Consider the following 18,829-nt stretch of genomic DNA (forward strand, 5'->3'; position numbering starts at 1 on the left):
AATTTTTGAAACTCTTTAAATTATAGAATACCAACCCAAATAGAAAGTTTTTTAAGTTAAGTTTGGGAAAAGTGAAATCATCTAAAATGGGTCAAATATATTTTTTTTTCTTCCTACTGCAACAGCATGTTCTAGTATAAAGGGCAAACGGCATGTATGTCATTAAAAAAAGAAAAAAAGAAAAAAAAACCCAAGTAAATCTATTTCATGTCTTACCTACCTACCCTTAGCCTCACACCAACCCCTGTACTGTATATGTAATGAGAATCTTTGCCTCAGTTGAGAATGATTGACTCATAGCTAGGTAAGTAAATTCAACCTGCAAAAAGAACTTGCAAATTAAGTCACATAATACTGAAACATTGGTTATTGGACAACACACCTTTCATAAAGGAAGCCGAGGCCATCTTATTCATTATCCTTCGTGTTACGTTACTGACTGGTGTATATGCCACTACCAGGCCAGAGTCATTAAACTGATCCACACTTCCCAGGACTTTAGGAGGTTGTTCAGGAAAACGGGTAGCTCTGAAGTGTTCCGAAAAGATGCACAAATATAGCCCTAGAAACAATGTTATTGTCCATTCCTCCAGCACACAAAAGAGAAATGAGCCATGTTATAACGTGGTCCAGACCAGTGAGAAACATCCAAACACATTTTTAAGGCAAAATGTATTGTCATTGAGCATAGCTTCATTTCAGTCTGTAATTTTTTTCTGTCCCAATTAATATCTATCCTTTAAAAAAACAACACCTTTTCAAAAATACACAACTTTTGAGATAATATCAACAATTGTAATCAATCTTAACCCAGTGATTTAGCATTCCTATTAGTGGGACTGCCACTGATTTTATGTCCTCATATTTGAGCCAACGTAAGTATACGGCAGCACATAGAACACATTCTTGCCAAAAATATTTAGCCAGAATTGGATCCTGCTTTTAGAGCCAACTCACTGCTTACAAAAAATATAGATGATAAAGGGATGACTTAAATGACAACATGGACAGGCAATCAGATAAAAAGACAACATGGAATATTCAACAGGAAAACTAGTTTTGTCTCATTGGTTACTGAAGAAATCAACCTTAAAAGACATTTTGGGGGAAATCTGGAAAATTGAATTTGGCCATGGAACTAGATGATATGGAATTATTTTTAATTTTGTGTAGTGGGATAGTGGTGATGTAGGGAACCAGGTTCTTAATTTTTGGAGACACTAGCTAAAATATTTAGCCATTACATATATTTTGGGGAAGAAGAGGAGACAGAGAGATGAAGCAAAGCTGGCAAGATGTTAACAGCTGTCAAATCTGGATGGTGGATGTATAGGTGTTTATTGTACCAATATTTCCACATTTCTGGATTCATATTTTTTTTAATTCTAGTGAGTGATAAATATAGATGTAACCTTCTTCAGTATATGAACCAAAATGTTTGACTGAACTGCTTCAGAAGCTATTGCAGAGATTTAAAAGGACGATATGAATCCTGTTAGTTCCCACTGAAATGGTATTGACTATTTCTGAACAGACTGCAATCTCTACATGGTCAAGGCAGATCCAGTTATGTCTCATATTCATGTCAGCATACAATGTCTTAATATTCATGTCAGCATACAAGAAACTCAACAGAATGCAAAGGTATTGACAATCTGTGATCTTGTTCCATGAAACCACTCCATGTTGACAAAAAGCATGGCTTTGAAGAGATTCCAAAAATAGTTTGCAAATTTTTACTCAAAGATATTTTCCCAGTCTTACCAAATAACATGACATTAATCGAAATGTTCCCAAATAGTATCAGGGTTTGCCCATTTAAAAATCTATTTTATTTTGCCTAGCTTATCTTTCCCCTGGCTGTCCCTGCCCCCAACACAGAAGTTAGCTAAAGGGGTAAATCAGAATGACTCTGAGATTTGAATGCATTAATTATGTGGAAAACAGCTGGTTCTATTCTGCAACAGATTATTTTTCAGGAGCTGTCAGATGAGCTCTTTAGTTAATTTCACCTTTGACACAAATAGTATCCTATTTTGCAAAATATATCATTTTGCAGTATTTAGAATCTCAACTCAACTAGCCAGTATGATAATTAAAAATCAGAATTTATAAACAAGAAAAGTAATAAAAATGACATAATACTATATTATGGATTTTCACTTATTAACCACGAAAAAATATATATATAGTGAATCATACCAATAAAGTCTCTCTTTTTATTCTCCATTTTTTAAGAAAATTCTTGTACAGAAGAGCCTGAATTTGTTGACATACACTTATCTCTTTTTTAACCATTTTGTCCTGTTCATTAACAGGGTAAAGTAAATATTGTAGAGCAATAACTAGGGGAAAAAAGAAAAAAAGGAAAGTTCAGTTACAGAAAGCCTTTGAACATTTTGAAAGCATAATTTTCAGATGCACCAACTAAATGCCTTATATGACATTGTAGTAACATATTCAATCAGGATTTTAAAAAAGAATATAAAGTATTAGTGATTGTAAAATGTCTTCTCAGTTGCTATTTCTCTCCAGGCTTTTATGGCTATGAGGGAGATAAAGGCGATAGTATATAAGTCTTTTCTCCTTTTGTCTCAGGAGTCACTTTTTTTCTGTGAAATCTTTTTTTTTTTTTTTTTTTTTTTTTTTTGAGACAGTCTCTCGCTCTGTCGCCCAGGCTGGAGTGCCGTGGCCGGATCTCAGCTCACTGCAAGCTCCGCCTCCCGGGTTTTTACGCCATTCTCCTGCCTCAGCCTCCCGAGTAGCTGGGACTACAGGCGCCCGCCACCTCGCCCGGCTAGTTTTTTTGTATTTTTTAGTAGAGACAGGGTTTCACCTTATTAGCCAGGATAGTCTCGATCTCCTGACCTCGTGATCCGCCCGTCTCGGCCTCCCAAAGTGCTGGGATTACAGGCTTGAGCCACCGTGCCCGGCTCTGTGAAATCTTAACATTACATCCACCTAAAGTAAATCCCTCAATAAGATCTTAGCAATGTTTAGAATCCAAAAACCACTTTCTCTTTACTTGTTAAGAAAAATAAGTTTAACAGGAAGAAATCACTTTCTGTTCCTTGTCAGTCAGCAATTTGACCACAAGCAGTCTTATTTTGAATTGCACATTTGGCACATTTATTTGATATCTTGTTAACCACTGGGCAAAGCAAAGTCAAAAACACTATGGTCATTCTTAGAATCCCAAAAAGCTAATTCATTAAATCTCCATTTATGAAGTAAATATGTAAGATACATACAGATTAAAATCAAAAACATCAGCTAATATGACTAGAGTAATTGATTTGTAATAATGATTCTTATTCTTTGTTTTCAGTTTGAAAATCCAGAACTGATCATTTAGTATCACAACTACGACTATTGAAGTCCATTTGAATAAATGTTGATGTTATATACAAATTATAATGTTCGGAGAGAACTTGCTATATTTCCCTTTTTTCATAAAATAAAATGCAAAGCCAGCAAAACCCAATATAATCTCTACATTCTAACTTAAGAAAGTAGAAACATTAAGACACCAATCTTCACTTTATGGATGCAGAGGTCTACTTAAATAGCTCCATAAGCAAACCACAAAAACATTTTAAAAGAACAAAAGAACACAGAAAAAAGGAACTTGCTGTAATGCTCACACATTCTAAAGAAGTAAAACCTTACAAATTCTCCAAAGGATATTCAGAGCAGTGTCAGAGAGAGAATTTATTGTCTGATAATATTTATATACACCTCTGAATCCATCCATCTTTCATTTATCACACTAAAATGTTACATAAGTTTTTAAAATAAAATAATTCACTAGTACTATAACATAAAGCATAAAATAATTTAGAACATCTGAATAATATAATTTTAAAAATTTCAATCAATGTTTGGCATTGGCTATATACTTTATATCTTAATAATCTTCTGCAAAGTGAAAATGTAAAACAAATTTTAACTTACAGTTAAGAAAATAAGAGACAAGTATTTAGAAGCACTTGGATCCACTCGTCTCTTTTTGTCCAAGAAAACAATGAAGAATCCTTCAAGGACTCCTCTACAAATGGTTGTCTCTTTTAAAACTGTTTTTATTCAGTTTGGCTTCTGAAAAGCCATGGTCTGTGTGTAGAACATGCCAACAAATTCTGTTGGGTTTTTTTCCTATGTTTTTCTTCTTGTCCAGTTACTCTTCAGAGACCTGAATGAATTGTTGGCTGAGTGTGTCATGTGGTATTTGTTTATTGCTCTATCTTTTTGGCATACACACAAAAAAAGAGATCAAATTCAAAAAGAAAAACCCACATATTTACAATTGCATAGATAACTACATATTTACAATTGCATGACTTTTAATAATTAAAAATTTGATAGCCAAGCTAAAAAAGGAGCAAATTAAAGAGAAAGTTGAACAGAGAGAGAGAAAATGAGGATTACTCATCTTAGAAATCTGAATCATTCCAATGAGAAAGTTTTATCTGAAAGTTAACTACATTTCAGTTAAATGGTTCCTTGTATTCACTAATTCCTATGTACTAGAAAGTGTTCTAAGGGTTTAAATGAATTCTCCCATTTGATACTTAAAGCAAACCTACAAAGTTGGTACTCTATTTATATTTGTTAAACAAATTTGAAAGGTGGGGTTAACAGGTGAAGTTATTTGCAGATGTTTAAATAAGTGTGAAGCCAACAGATGAGTCCAGAATAGTGTTTGGACTCCAAGATCCCTTACTCTCAACTACCACTATGAAAATGGTACTAATCAAGACAATGATATCTAATACCCATTTTAAAAGTGTAGTGGTATAGACTAGACAGGCATAACTTCAATGATTTTGTTACTTTTTTTTCAGCTACAACTAAATTGGATATTCTCAGAATGGCAAATAACCCCTCTTTATCAACGCTGAAAATCTTATTATGTGATTTTAACTATAATAACATATTTCTTGGTATGGATACAGAAGCTAATGACCATTCATGAACATGACAAAGACAGAAAGGGTAAAGGACTCAGAGACTCTTCAAATTTTCATTAGGAATACAGAAATAAATGGTTCCTTTAATTGTAAATGTCACTAACAACAAAGGAAGCATACTTTAATTGCTTTCCTTTGTTGTTAGTGACATTTCTCTTCCTATTCAGGCAAAATCATTACTAGAAGTAAAAGTTCATGAAACAGACAACACGAAACTTAACCTGGTTCCAATCCCAGACATTAATGGTAATATTCAGTTAAATGGGTGGGAAAAACAACTACAATCATACTATGATACAGACATACACCCTTTCTAATCACCAAATTTTTAAAATATTTTTTATTTCCATAATTGCTGTGATTTGAATGTCTCCTCTAAAATTCATGTTAAAATTTAATTACCAATGAAACAGTATTGAGAAGTGTAGCCTTTAGAAGTGGTGATTAGGTCATGGGGGCTCCACCTTCATGAATAGATTAATACATTATCTTGGGAATGGACTCCTGATAAAAAGGATGAGTTAGGCCCAATTCTCTCTCTCTGCTTCATTCACCTTTCACCTTTCCACCGTGGGATGACCCTCACCAGAAACCAGTGCCATGCTCTTGGACTTCTCAGCTTCCAAAATTGTGAGAAATAAGTTTCTTTTCTTTATAAATTGCCCAGTCTGCTGGGTACAACTAAATCTGTGGTGTTCTATTGTAGCAATAAAAAACATGCTAAGACAATAATTTCAGGGATTTCAATCTCCAATATGGTACAGTCAGGAGTCTGAGACCTGCATTGCAGACCTGTCACTCATTGTCTGTGTCCCTTGGAGAGGTCATATAAAATCCTCAGGTCTCTGTTACACATTTATAATAGGATTTGGATCCTTTTCATTCTAAGCCTTTGTATATTTATAATTATACAGTTCTGCTACAGAGTCAGAATGTTGAAATACTCCAGATTTAGGCTTATGCACATCCACATAATATAATACCAACTAGCGCCTCCTCATCAAACTCTTCCTTACTCTTGAGTCCTTGACCCCTGAAAGCATGATAGCTTTCAGCAGGTAAATGTACTAATTAATGAACAATCAGAGGCAATTTAGCAGAAGTTGTCCTCCACATATCTCTACTTCATTCTAATTTCCCAGAGGAAACTGAGCCAATTTTTCTCTAAACTCAACACCGCTGCATAATCCTTCAATCAAATTCTATTACCTAATCTAAAAATCTGGCTCTCTTGGTTATCTCTTTTTATTTTATTGTTAACTTCTATTATAATCTCTCCTCTCCTTCAGCAGATTATAGCAGGGACTGCTCTAATCTCTTCTCTCCTTCCATCTTTCTTTAGATATGTCTGGCAATTACATATGAGAAAATATTGTCACTGCCAGCTTTCTTAAGCTACCTTATCTTATAAAGTATCTTATACATTAGCTCATCTTCTCACAATTACTGCCAAAATTTCCATTGTATTAATTTCCTAGGGCTGCCATAACAAAGTACCACAAACTGGGTACCTTAGAAATTGATTCGCTCAAAGTGTTAAAGTCTAGATGTCCAAAAATCATTGTCCTATCTGAAAAGCCATGCTCTCTCTCCCAGCTTCTGGTGATTGCCAGCAACCCTTGTCATTCCTTGACTTGCAGATATATAACTCTAATATCTGTGTTGTCATTACATGGCATTCTCTCTTCTGTGTGCCTGTGTCTTCAAATGGCATTCTCCTGTGCATTTGTCTCTTTCATTCTACCAATTTTGAGTTAGTTTGCTCCTGTTATTCTAGTTTCTCGAGTTGCCATTTTAGGTTATTTGAGATCTTTCTACTTTTTTGATGTAGGCAAATATTGCTATAAACTTCCCTCTTAAAACTGCTTTTGCTATATCCCATTGGTTCTAGTATATTGTGTTCCCCCTTTTTGACTCAAGAATTTTCTTAAAAATTTCCTTTTTAATTGCTCCATTGATCCATTAGTGGCTCACAAGGATGTTGTTTAACGTCCATGTATTTGTACCATTTCCAAAGTTCCTCCTGTTACTGATTTCTAGTTTTATTCCACTGTGGTCAGAAAAGCTACTTGATAAAATTTTGATTCTTTTAAACTTGTTGAGACTTGTTCTGTGGCCTAACATATGACCTTTCCTGGAGAATATTCCATGTGCTATTGAGAAGGATGTATATTCTGCTGCTGTTGGACAGAATGTTTTGTAAATGTCTGTTATGTCCATCTGGTCTAATGTGTGGTTTAATTATAATGTTTCCTTGTGGATTTTATGTCTGGATGATCTGTCTATTCCAGTTCCTTACAATTATTTATTGCAGTATATTTGTCCTTTTAGATCTATTTATATTTGCTTTATATATTTCAGTACTCTTGTGTTGGGTACATATGTATATATAATTATTATATCCCATTGCTGTACTGGCCTCTTTATCATTATATAATGGCTTCATCTCATTTTACAGTTTTGGTTATTTCATCAGATGTAAGTATAGTTACTCCTACTCCTTTTTTATTTCCACGTGCATAAAATATCTTTTTCCATCTCTTCACTTTCAATATGTGTGTGTCTTTACAAGTGTAGTGAGTCTTTTGTGGGCAGCAGATAGTTGGGTTTTGTTTTTTATTCAATCAGCCACTACTTTATGTCTTTTGATTGAAGAATTTATTTCATTTACATTCAAGTTAATTATTGATAGATAAGGGCTTACTGCTGCCATTTTGATACCTGCTTTCTAGTTGTTTTGTGGACGCTTTCTTCTCTTACAATCTTCCTTTGTGTGTAAATGATTTTCCCTAGTAGTATTTTGATTCCTTGCCTTTTATTTTTAATATATCTATTATAGGTTTTTGCTCTGTGGTTACCATAAGGCTGACAAAAAACATCTGATAGTTATGACATGTTATTATAAAATAACTTCTTAACTTTGATAGTAAAGACATAACAAAAAACTGTACACTTAATTGAATTCTCCTCCCATATTTTGAATTTTTGATGTCACAATTTTTATATTTTACATTTTATATTGCCTATTTCTTAACAAATAATTTCACTTATTTTTAATAGTTTTGTCTTTTATTCTTCATACTAAGGATATAAGTGGTTTATGCTCCACAATTACAGTATTAGAATAACAATCATGTTAGCATTCTTGTCTTTAGATTAGAACTCCCTTCAGCATTTCTTACGGGACAGGTCTGATAGTAATGAATTCCCCTCAGCTTTTGTGTGTCTAGTAAAGCCTTTATCTCTCCATTGCTGAAGGACAGCTTTGCTGGATACAGTATTCTTGGTTGGCAGTTTTATTGTCCTTCAGTACTCTGAATACATCATGCCCCACTCCATCCTGGCCTGTAAGGTTTCTGCTGGCAAAGTCTGTTGTCAGGTGTATTGGAGTTTCCTTATATGCTATTTGCTTCTTTTATTTCTCTATTTTCAGGGTGCTCTATTTGTCTTTGAACTTCCAAAGTTTGATTATAATATATTTTGGGGTATTTTTATTTGGGTTGAATCTGATTGATGAGCTTTCATCTCCAAGTTCCTGTATATTTATATCTTTCTCCAGGTTTGGAAACTTCTGTTATCATTTCTTTGAATAAACTTCACACTGCTTTGTCTTTCTCAACTCTCTCTTTAACTCCAACAACCAGAATATTTTCTCTTTTAATGTTGCCCCATCAATTCCATAAGCCTTTGTCACTGTCTTTTCATTCTTTTTTTTCCTCCTCTGATTATTTCCAAATAGCCTGTCTTTGAGTTCACTAATGTTTTTATTCTATTTGATCAGTTCTGCTCTTGATGGTCTCTATTTCATTTTTCATTATGTTCCCTGTATTTTTCAGCTCCAGCATGTTTGTGGTTTTTTAAATTATTATTTCAATCTTCATTACATTATCTGACAAATTTCTGAATTGTTTTTCTGTATATTCTTGAAGTTCATTGATCTTCCTTAAAACAGCTATTTTACATTTTTTGTCTGAAAGATCACAATCTCCATCACTTTAGGGTCAGTCCCTGCTGCCTCATTTTGTCCACTTGGTAAGGTCATATTTTCCTAAATGTTCCTGATGCTTGTGGATGTGTGACAATGTCTGCACATTGAAGGATTAGGCATTTATTCTAGTTTCCCCAATCTGGCTTTGTTTATGTCCATTCTTCTTCAGGAGATCTTCCACAGACTCTAAGGAGACTGACTGTTGTCTTTCCTGAGCCCAAGACCAGTATAGCTATCTCAGTATTAGAGCATTAAGGGGCATGCTAAACCCAGGTTTGCTGTGAGTCTTGTGAGAGCTCTGAGATTTATGCAGCTTTCTAGCCCAGATAGACCTGAGGAAGACCCAAGGAGGGTACCCAAGTTGTATGAAAAATCTGGCCAGAAACCCAAACCAAGAAGACTGTTCTGGTAGCTAAGATGGATGCCCATCTCCTACAGTCCCTGGACAGGTGAGGTAGTTCCTTGATTGCAGCAGGAGAGGCCAGGGCTGAGACTGGGGACCCTTGGATCTCCTGTAGAATGGCAGCTGGCAAGCCTATCTTATTGGCTCAGATGAGTGTGCATCTCCCAGCAGGTCTCTGCACAGATGGGCTAGTTCCCTGACGGCAGAGGGATCAGAACTGAGGCTGGTTTCCCTCAGGATCTATTATGGGACAGAGGCTGGAGAGTACGACATGGAAGTTCAGGCTCCCAGGATGCAAGATATGGGTGAGTCTCACTCTAGGTCCTTGTGTGAGCAGTTCTGAGCTGGGACTTCAGCAGAGATGGGCTGAAGTCAAGTCACAGGGCAACTTTCAGATTCATTGTCTGCAGTCAGATGAGGCTCTCTTTTGAGGCACTAGTGTACATGATTCTTTCTGGACTCCTTGGCAGATGGTTTTGGTTGCAGGCTCAAGACCAAATGGGTTTTTAGCCAAGCTCCTTGGGGAATGGAGCCATTTCCAGGCTTCAATCCAGAAGCAAAATCAGCAGATCAGCCACTAGGGTGCTAGTCTGCACTCTCAAAACAACTTCTAGGTTGTGGGATCCACTGGGGTTTCACAATCTTATACCTGAATCATGAGGCTCCTGCATAGAGACTTTGGTCTGTGGTGTTGCAGAATTACTGTTGTTATGCAGGGTGGAGGGGTAATGAGTGGGTTACCTTCTATTACGCCATCTTGCTGGCATCATTCTCCCCAGTTAATTTTGATGCTGCTCGTCAATGAAACAGTAGTCTACAAAATGTGCATAGAGCAATGAAACAATGGCTTTCACAGAGTAAACCTTCAATTAATGTTAATTACCATTTTTAATGCTTAGTTATTATACATCAAGTCTCTTTTAACAGTTGGAATTGTTTTACTTCTTAAATATCCCAATTAAAATGCCTCTTGTTTTTTGCTCATCTTGATGCTTTCTCCCAGTGGGAATTACCAATGAAATTCTTAAGTAATGATTTAAGGAAAAAAAATTACCTAATTTTTCTGAAGGATGTGACTATCACTGGTTTTACTTTTTGAAGCAAAAGAAGTGAGAAGTAAAAAATTAGATTTGAGACTATGGTTATACCTTTATTTAAAAAGAAGATACTCAAACAACACCATTTCTGGAGGTTTCCTTTAACCATCTCTGCCCATCTCCCTCCAAGTTATCCCAGTTAGAATAAAATTTACTTTCAATATTAGAGATAAGAAGATTCTGTGCCATTTGGAGAGTGCCTGAAACGTTTCCTATTTTGTGGCTCCTCAAAAAGACCAAAGGAAGGATTTATAACTGATGGTTACTATCTAACTCCAGGTTCTTGTCCTGTCCTTTCTAAGGACCATTCCTGTCCTTTTCAACCTCTAGCCGTTCTGCCTTCTTTAAGTTTGGTGAATGGCTAGGACTATCTTCTGGCTCACCCCTCTTACTCTTTGTTCTGACCTCTTGAACTCTGTTACTGCCTCACCAGTTCTCAAATGAACTAGCACTTGGGTGACTGGCTCAGAAGAGTTCAGTTCTGGCTTCTTAGTTCATTCAGCTCTGGCTTCTTAGACTGCCTTGCTGTCACTGCCACTGCTCAAGCGGCCTTACCCCACCCCTTTCTGGGACCAGAAACGTATCCCTTTGGCACAAGCCTCTGCTGCCATCTGGTGGTCACAGTTTCACTCTTTTTCTGCCCCATTTCTACTAGACATACTAACTAGGCACCCACCCACACCTTGCATTGTGCTGCTTCCACCTGGCAGGATTAGAAACTGTGTATCTCATGGTTACTGAGATTTAAACAAACAAACAAAAAACATTTAATTTTAAAGTGAGAGATACAATATTTTTAAATAATCTTGACATTGTCACATTTCAGTGTAAAATTCATTGTCCCCCAGCAGAGTTACAACTCTGAATTTAAATTGTACATTATAAATTCTTTTGAGCTTTAACTAGGCAAAAGAAAACTTTCAGTGGCTTTCTATATAATTCGGTTCTCAACTTCTGTCTCAGTTGTCTGCTGTATAGGTTTTACATCCTCAGCTGCATGAAAATAACCATGAGGACAAAGATAAGATCCTGGGTTTGCATCTTACAATAACTAGATAGGTAGATAGATAGATAGATAGATAGATAGATAGATAGATAGATAGATAGTAATAACTATATATAGTTATATATAATAGTAATATATAGTAGTAACTATATATAAAGTTATTGTAATAACTATATATATAATTATAACTTACAATAACTATATTCCCCATGGCCACAAGTCAAATAGTAATAGGATTTCTTGAAAAGATTATTTCTTTGAACTTCAAAATGTAAGCAAAGCTATTCAAACTTGTGGATCTGTCAAACTGTCTTCATAAACAGTTTATTTTTATCCAGGGCACCTACTTCTAATATTTATAATGCAGGCTTGTAAACAGTGATCCCCCCTGCCCAAAGTGAGTAGTCCCAAACTGGGAACCCCATTGAGAAATGACTTAAGAATAGCAAATAAATAACTTCACATGTAAGAAGACAGTTCAAAAAATATTCAAAGATAACCTAAGATTAACTCAAAACAGAACTTAAAGAAGACATGCATTCAAATATGCACAAAGACCTTGAGAATAAGTCTGCAGATAGAGCCTATAAAACTCTGATAGAAAGCATTTATTACAAGATTAGAATTGAAATTTTCTATCTACTACCTCAATCTGAGTGAACCAGAATCAAGAATCTACCTGCTTTGAGCACTGAGTATAAAACATTACTTGTGTATGGAAAAACTACAGAAAATCGTTAGAACTAACTTTTCCACTGACACCTCTGGATAAATGAATCTTTTTCCAACCCAAATCAATGCATTATATCAGTATTTTCAAATGGGAGTAATTTTGTCTTCCTCCCCGTACCCCCACCCCAACCCTCCCTCAGGAAATATTTGGCAAAGTGTGGAGACATTTTTGGTTGTCACTTGGGAGAGGGTGCTACTGGCATCTGGTGGGAAGAGGCTAGGAATGTTCCAAATGCCCTATTACACACAGGACAGCCTCTCACAACAAAAAAGTATCCAGCCCAAAATGTCAATAGTGCCAAGGTTAACATACCCTGTATTAAACAATAGCAAATCACTTTGGTGCAAAACACGTTTCCTAAGGAGAAATCCAGTATATTTTGGACAAAGGGGAGATGGCAAAAGTTATTATTTTCTGGTCAAATATTAATGGCACTGGATTTTGATATACTCCTTCTATAGCACAATGTTTAACCAAGGCTTTCAATGTACTAGCCACTTCTTACTCATTTAATCCACGATGTCATCAATGGAGTGGACAAGTGTCATGTTCTATGAAATGTCCAGCTGATCCGGGTCTCTTTTGGAATTTATTGGCAGAAAGAAGGAAACCCCTAAACAGAACCTAAGGCAAAGCAAAATGTATACTTTTGTACACTCCAGGTTAATTCAAAATGTTTCTGATTGGAATGGAAAATGAGCCATTTGCCAAATCAGTGGTTGTACACCATGTGACAGAAACTCTTCTTAATCAGCTCTGGCAAACATAGCACATCTGCTTAAGCTACGCAACTGAAGCCAACAGTTGTCTGAATTTGCTCTAGACTAATATCCTCCTCTAGAATTGAATTTTTGCAGGAGCAAGATTAGTGTACTAACATGGAAATATTATAAAGACCATCTCCCTCCCACTTGCATCTTTAGGTCTTTAAGGGTGGCACTAATTTCTTCCATTCCTTTCCCATTCCCTCTCCCAAATGGAAGGAAGTTAGGAGCAGATCCTGGAATGGGGCTTGTATTAGTTTGCTAAGGCTGCCCTAGGGAGTTGAAAACTGTGACCTGTTTTATGGTAGCACTCTCAGAGGCCAGAGAAATAAGTTCTGTATTTCTGAAGGGGAATACAGGCAGTTCATTTCAGCATCCACAGGAACCTGGAACAATGGCCCGTTCTATGGTCCTGGAATAGAAGAAATGAAGGGTTTGGAGTGGCTAACCTGGTTTCCAAACTAACACACTCTTCTGTGGGTACAGTGAAATGCAATTTAGCAAAAAGTACCATGTAGGGAGATTTTGGTGGTCTGTCTTCTGACTGTGATATTAACTTGTTTCTGTAGAACTCTTCAGCTGCCTGACTTCTCTACATCATCAAGCCTCCAAGGGATGGGCCCCTTCCAAAGTTGTCTTCCTCTTTCCCAGCAGTGCTTTCCCAAGAAATCAATCACAAACTCAATTTCACTTTACAATTTCCTCTTTTCAGTTATTCAGTAGCTAAGATTTGTGCCACTGGGTCTCAAATCTGTTCTCAGAATTTCCTTACTGTGGTCTAGGTAAGACCCCTTGCCTTCTGGCAGTGTGCCTCAGTTAACATTACCTATGTTTCACTATTGCTAGGGTCTTGCTGTACCATTCCATACCCCTTGACTCTCAGCTTGTGAGTGGGCTCCAAAACTAACCCTGCTCCCAATATTTATTTCCTTTGCTTACTGGACATCTCCACTTGGATGTCTAATGAGCATCTCAAACTTAACAAGTACAAAACTGACCTTTCCCTCAAATCCTCAAACCTGAACCTCCATGGTCTTCTTCATCCACTTGATGATACTAGTAGAAGACAGGTTCAGAGACATAACTGTTGATAATTCTACTCTTCCAGAGGCTCAGACAAAACAAAAAACAAAAACCCGGGTGTCATTGACTCTCTTTCTCCCATACCCCATGTACTATAATCTCCGCCCTCACAATATTCAGAATTAGACCACTTCTCATCACCTTCCTGATTCAACTCACCATGTCTTGCCTAATCAAATGCAACGGCCTCCTAACAGGTCTCTTGTGCTCTGCCCCCTCATATTTGATTTATTTTCAACACAGCAGCTAAATTGTTCCTTTCAAATATGCCTAATGTTGTCACGTCTCTACTCAAAACCCTCTAATGACTTCTGATCTCATTGAAGGTCAATAAAATGTCTATAAGGGCCCTTTGGTGTCTCTCCGATCCCGTCTTCCACTAGCGCCCCCTTGATCGGTTAGCTAAAGCTTCACTGGTCCCGTTTCTCTCTCAAATATGTCACTCACATCTTGCCTCAGAGCCTTTGTACTTTCAGTACCAACTCACCTTCTCAGTATAGTCTTGCCTACATGAGATCAGTGTGCTTTCATCTGCAGCACCAAGAGTCCTTATCTCCCTCCCCATCATCTAACATGTCATGCATTTTTTAAAGTAGGTAATTTGTCTTACTATAATAAAAGCTCAGTGAGGGCAGAGACTTTTCTCTATTGTTTCAATAATGTATATGTCTAGTACTTAGAAAAGGCTTGATTCTTAACTGACATACAATAAAACATTTGTGAATACTGAATAATACTGAAAAGCAGTCTTTCTTTGAACCTTAAAGACTTTATGCACCATCATAGATGGCTCTAAAAAGTATCTGGTGTCTTAATTTGGTGAAGGTAAATTCAAAGGCTACATACTTACTGAAGAATTAGAAGATACACATAAGGTCTTTCAAAATTAGCAGACAAGATAACACTAGAAGTTGAGATTTCTTACCAATTTGTAAAGCTTGATGTATAATTTTAATGTCATTCTATCACAAACTTGATTTCATGTACACTTATGTATGAGAATTTAAATGTAGTCAACAGAAAACAAATATCAACTACATATTAATCACATAACAATATCAATAGTATAATTTGGCCAAAGAAATTACTAGCCAAGGCCAGGCGCGGTGGCTCAAGCCTGTAATCCCAGCACTTTGGGAGGCCGAGACGGGCGGATCACGAGGTCAGGAGATCAAGACCATCCTGGCTAAAATGGTGAAACCCCGTCTCTACTAAAAAATACAAAAAACTAGCCGGGCGAGGTGGCGGGCGCCTGTAGTCCCAGCTACTCGGGAGGCTGAGGCAGGAGAATGGCGTAAACTTGGGCGGCGGAGCTTGCTGTGAGCTGAGATCCGGCCACTGCACTCCAGCCTGGGCGACAGAGCGAGACTCCGTCTCAAAAAAAAAAAAAAAAAAAAAAAGAAATTACTAGCCAATACATACACATCACAACTAGCACTCAACATCTTTTCCTACAACTATATGACAAAGATATATTAATAAACAAAAATTAGATAAGGTGAACCAAAATAATAATGGTATCATTCTGTCGGTAAAATGACCATAGTATTATGGTTAATTAGACACATAAGAATTACAAAACAGAAAGGAAAGTAAAATTGCAACCCAGGTGAGGAATTCATTTCCTTTCTTTCCTTTTTTCTTTTTTTTTTTCTTGAGACAGAGTCTCACTCTGCCGCCCAGGCTGGAGTGCAGCAGCACAATCTTGGCTCACTGCAAACTCTGCCTCCTGAGTTCAAGCAATCCTCCTACCTCAGCCTCCCAACTAACTGGGATTACAGACAGGCATGTGCCACCACATCCAGCTAATTTTATGTCTTTAGTAGAGACAGGGTTTCACCATGTTGGCCAGACTGGTCTCAAACTACTGACGCTAATCATCCACCCATCTCAGCCTCCCAAAGTGCTGGGATTACAGGGGTGGCCCACTGTACCCAGCCTGAGGAATTCATTTTCGTTAATTAAGCACATTATACTATAGTCACAACACAGAAATTGGAAAGTCCTATTATCATGAATTTGGATGAAACGTAATAATAAAACCTAAATAACATCTTGTTTTAAGGGAAAATACCGGGTTGCAAAAACCTGAAACTTAGATTGAGTGAACTCACAACTTAAAAGCTCAAAAATCAAAGCTTGAACATAAAAAAAGGGCCACCTCAACAGTTGCCGGCATAGTCTTAGAAGGCAGATCCAGGTTCTATGCTTATATCATTATTGAGTTTAGTTGATAGATACCCCTTGATCAGTCCCAATCATTAACTGAGAAACCTAATTAGCATCCATCTCTTGGTCTGAAATTATCAAAGGGATAAATTTTGACAGTGTGAACTCTTTTACTGACAAATGTGTAACTCTGCAAAGGTATATATGTAGACATGGTGAAAAAATTACTTCGGATTAGTGTACTGATACTGTATTTATTTGAGAATCTTGTACAGACATCATGTAACAACAGGAATATGTTCTGGGAAATGCATCATTAGGCAATTTTGTCACTGTGCTAAGGCAATAGCCTACTACACATCTAGGCTATATGATATAGCCTGCTGTTTCCTAGGCTGCAAACCTGGGCAGCATGCTACTATACTTAATACTGTAGGCAATTGTAACACAACAGTTAAGTATTTGTGTACACAGAAAAGACACAAGAAAAATACAGTATTATATTTTATAATCTTACTGGCCCATTTTTGACCAAATGTTGTTATGCAACACATTACTATATTTATCCAAGTGTGGTTGCAAGCCTTATAACCAGGAAGTTTTGTGTATATTGCCTATTTTTAAGATTCCTGAAGGCCAGGTACAGTGGTTCACACCTGTAATTCCAACACTTTGGGAGGCCAAGGCAGGTGGATCCCCTGAGCCCAGGAGTTAGAGACCAGCCTGGGCAACAGGGCAAAACCCCATTTCTACAAAAAATATGAAAATTAGCTGAGCGCAGTGGTGCATGCCTGTAGTCCCAGCTATTCAGGAGGCTGAGGTGGGAGGATCACCTGAGCCTGAGAGCTTGAGGCTGCAGTGAGCCGGGATTGTGCCACTGCACTCCAGCCTAGGCAGCAAAGTGAGACCTTATCTCAAAAATGAAAGAAACACCAAATGATGCTTGAAATTCTTGAGAACTTGATTTTCTTAATTTAAAAAGGTAATTTGATTTGCAAGAGTTGTTTAGGCACTTGGGAAGAATCTGTTCATTAAATTTAAAATATTGCCTAAGTGTTTGTATGAATCAATTTATTCAAAAATTCTAAGGAAAGTGATAAATATGTAAGTAGTGTTAAATATTTGAGAATAATTTAACCTGTTATATGTAATAACATGTAAGTTAAAGTGATTGCTTTCTATTTACAAAAAAATACATTCAAGACAAAAAGATCTATAAACATACCTAATTTATGTTTAAAATCTGAATGTAAATTAAAACACAAAGTAATTGTCAGTGTTCCTTCTGCACTTGAAAACTAGCCTCAGATACTTAAAAAAATTACTAACAATTTTAGTGCCAGGTTTTTGCATCATTTTTAATATGAGCTACTCATTATTCAATTATTAGCACTAAATAACAAAGAACTCACTTCAGTATACAAAATGATTTGTCTTAAATTTTCAACTCTTAAAGCTTATTATTAATATAATCATATTTATTTTTCGTAAAAAGCAGCATTGAGAATTGCTTACATACAACACATTATAAATAAAAATAATTAAACTTTTACCTTATAAGAATAGCTGATACAAAAATTATTCATCTGAGAATAAATTCTTTCATTTTAGGTAATATGCTATTTCAGGAAAGAAATTAAAAAATAAATGTTAGCAAATTAAAAATACATTAAGGATAAACATTTCTATTTCCCAAAAATTAATGCCTATTTACAAGTTACACAAAAATACGCTATGGTATTTTAACAAACTCAGGGCACAATTAGAATGAAATTTTGAGTGACCAACAGAACAACAATAAAAACAATGATAACAACACTTATTCTAAGTAAAATTAATTGTGCTCCTATAAAACATTGTTAGTACTACTAGCAAAGGATTTGTCATATTACAGCTAGTTATATAAAATAATAGCTAGTTATATAAGTTATATAATATATGTATTTTATGTAAGTTATATAAGTATCTATCTTATAGATCTCCAAGACCTTACAGGGCCAAAACTGATAGTCATCCTTCTCTCCAAAGAATCCATTTCTGGAAACATAATCACTTAAAATAGTTGAATTACATTACTCTAAACATGTTTTAATGATTAAAATGAAAATACTGACCTAAGATAATTTGTGCCAATTTAAAAGAAAAAAATATTTTAAAGAAAACCCACAGTCTTTACTGAGAACAAACTGGAAAAAAAAATTAAGAGCCCACAAAAGTAAGATGTAAACTACACTCATCATGTTTTTTCTTGCCTTATTAGTCAGCAAACACTCACTCAGTAAAGCTCAGCTTTTACTCTCCTTTTAAAATTTGGCCATGGATGGGAAATACAAGGTTGGTGAAGTTGCTTTTGCCTAACATGTATATTTATTTATTTATTTATCTGTATTTATATAGAAAAAAGTTTTGAGATCAGTAATTTAAGACATTTTAAAATTAATATGTTCAGAAACATGAACTATACACTGTAAATAAATATCATATTTGACTTTTTGTCTCCTTTGCTTTCCAGCTCACTTACCCTTGTTTTCCTAAGAATTAAGTTATATTACTCCTGAGTCAGATTTTGTTACTGTGAAAAAGGGAACATATAATTTAATTAATAACCAAAATATATTC

The 18,829-nt window shown here is 36.0% G+C and overlaps 1 long non-coding RNA gene and 1 other non-coding gene across 2 annotated transcripts in view; both read right to left on the reverse strand.

The window, feature by feature from the left end:
- LOC101926519 (ATP-binding cassette sub-family A member 10) overlaps window positions 1-4,052 on the reverse strand; it is an 80,740-nt gene extending 76,688 nt beyond the window's left edge. Inside the window, exons 1-3 of the transcript XR_010581961.2 lie at window positions 3,955-4,052; window positions 2,203-2,345; window positions 383-587 (exon numbers count right to left, since the gene is read on the reverse strand). This is a non-coding gene — a transcript (ATP-binding cassette sub-family A member 10). The remainder of the gene's footprint in view (window positions 1-382; window positions 588-2,202; window positions 2,346-3,954) is intronic.
- Window positions 4,053-15,280: 11,228 nt separating this feature from the next.
- On the reverse strand, window positions 15,281-18,796 carry LOC141408850 (uncharacterized). The gene is made up of 3 exons (XR_012426077.1): window positions 18,732-18,796; window positions 17,764-17,829; window positions 15,281-15,415 (listed from the first exon to the last, which is right to left on the reverse strand). It is a non-coding gene; the product is annotated as an uncharacterized lncRNA (long non-coding RNA).
- Between the last annotated feature and the right edge of the window lie 33 nt (window positions 18,797-18,829).

Source organism: Macaca fascicularis, chromosome 16 (assembly GCF_037993035.2).
Source record: "Macaca fascicularis isolate 582-1 chromosome 16, T2T-MFA8v1.1".
Lineage (NCBI taxonomy): Eukaryota > Metazoa > Chordata > Mammalia > Primates > Cercopithecidae > Macaca > Macaca fascicularis.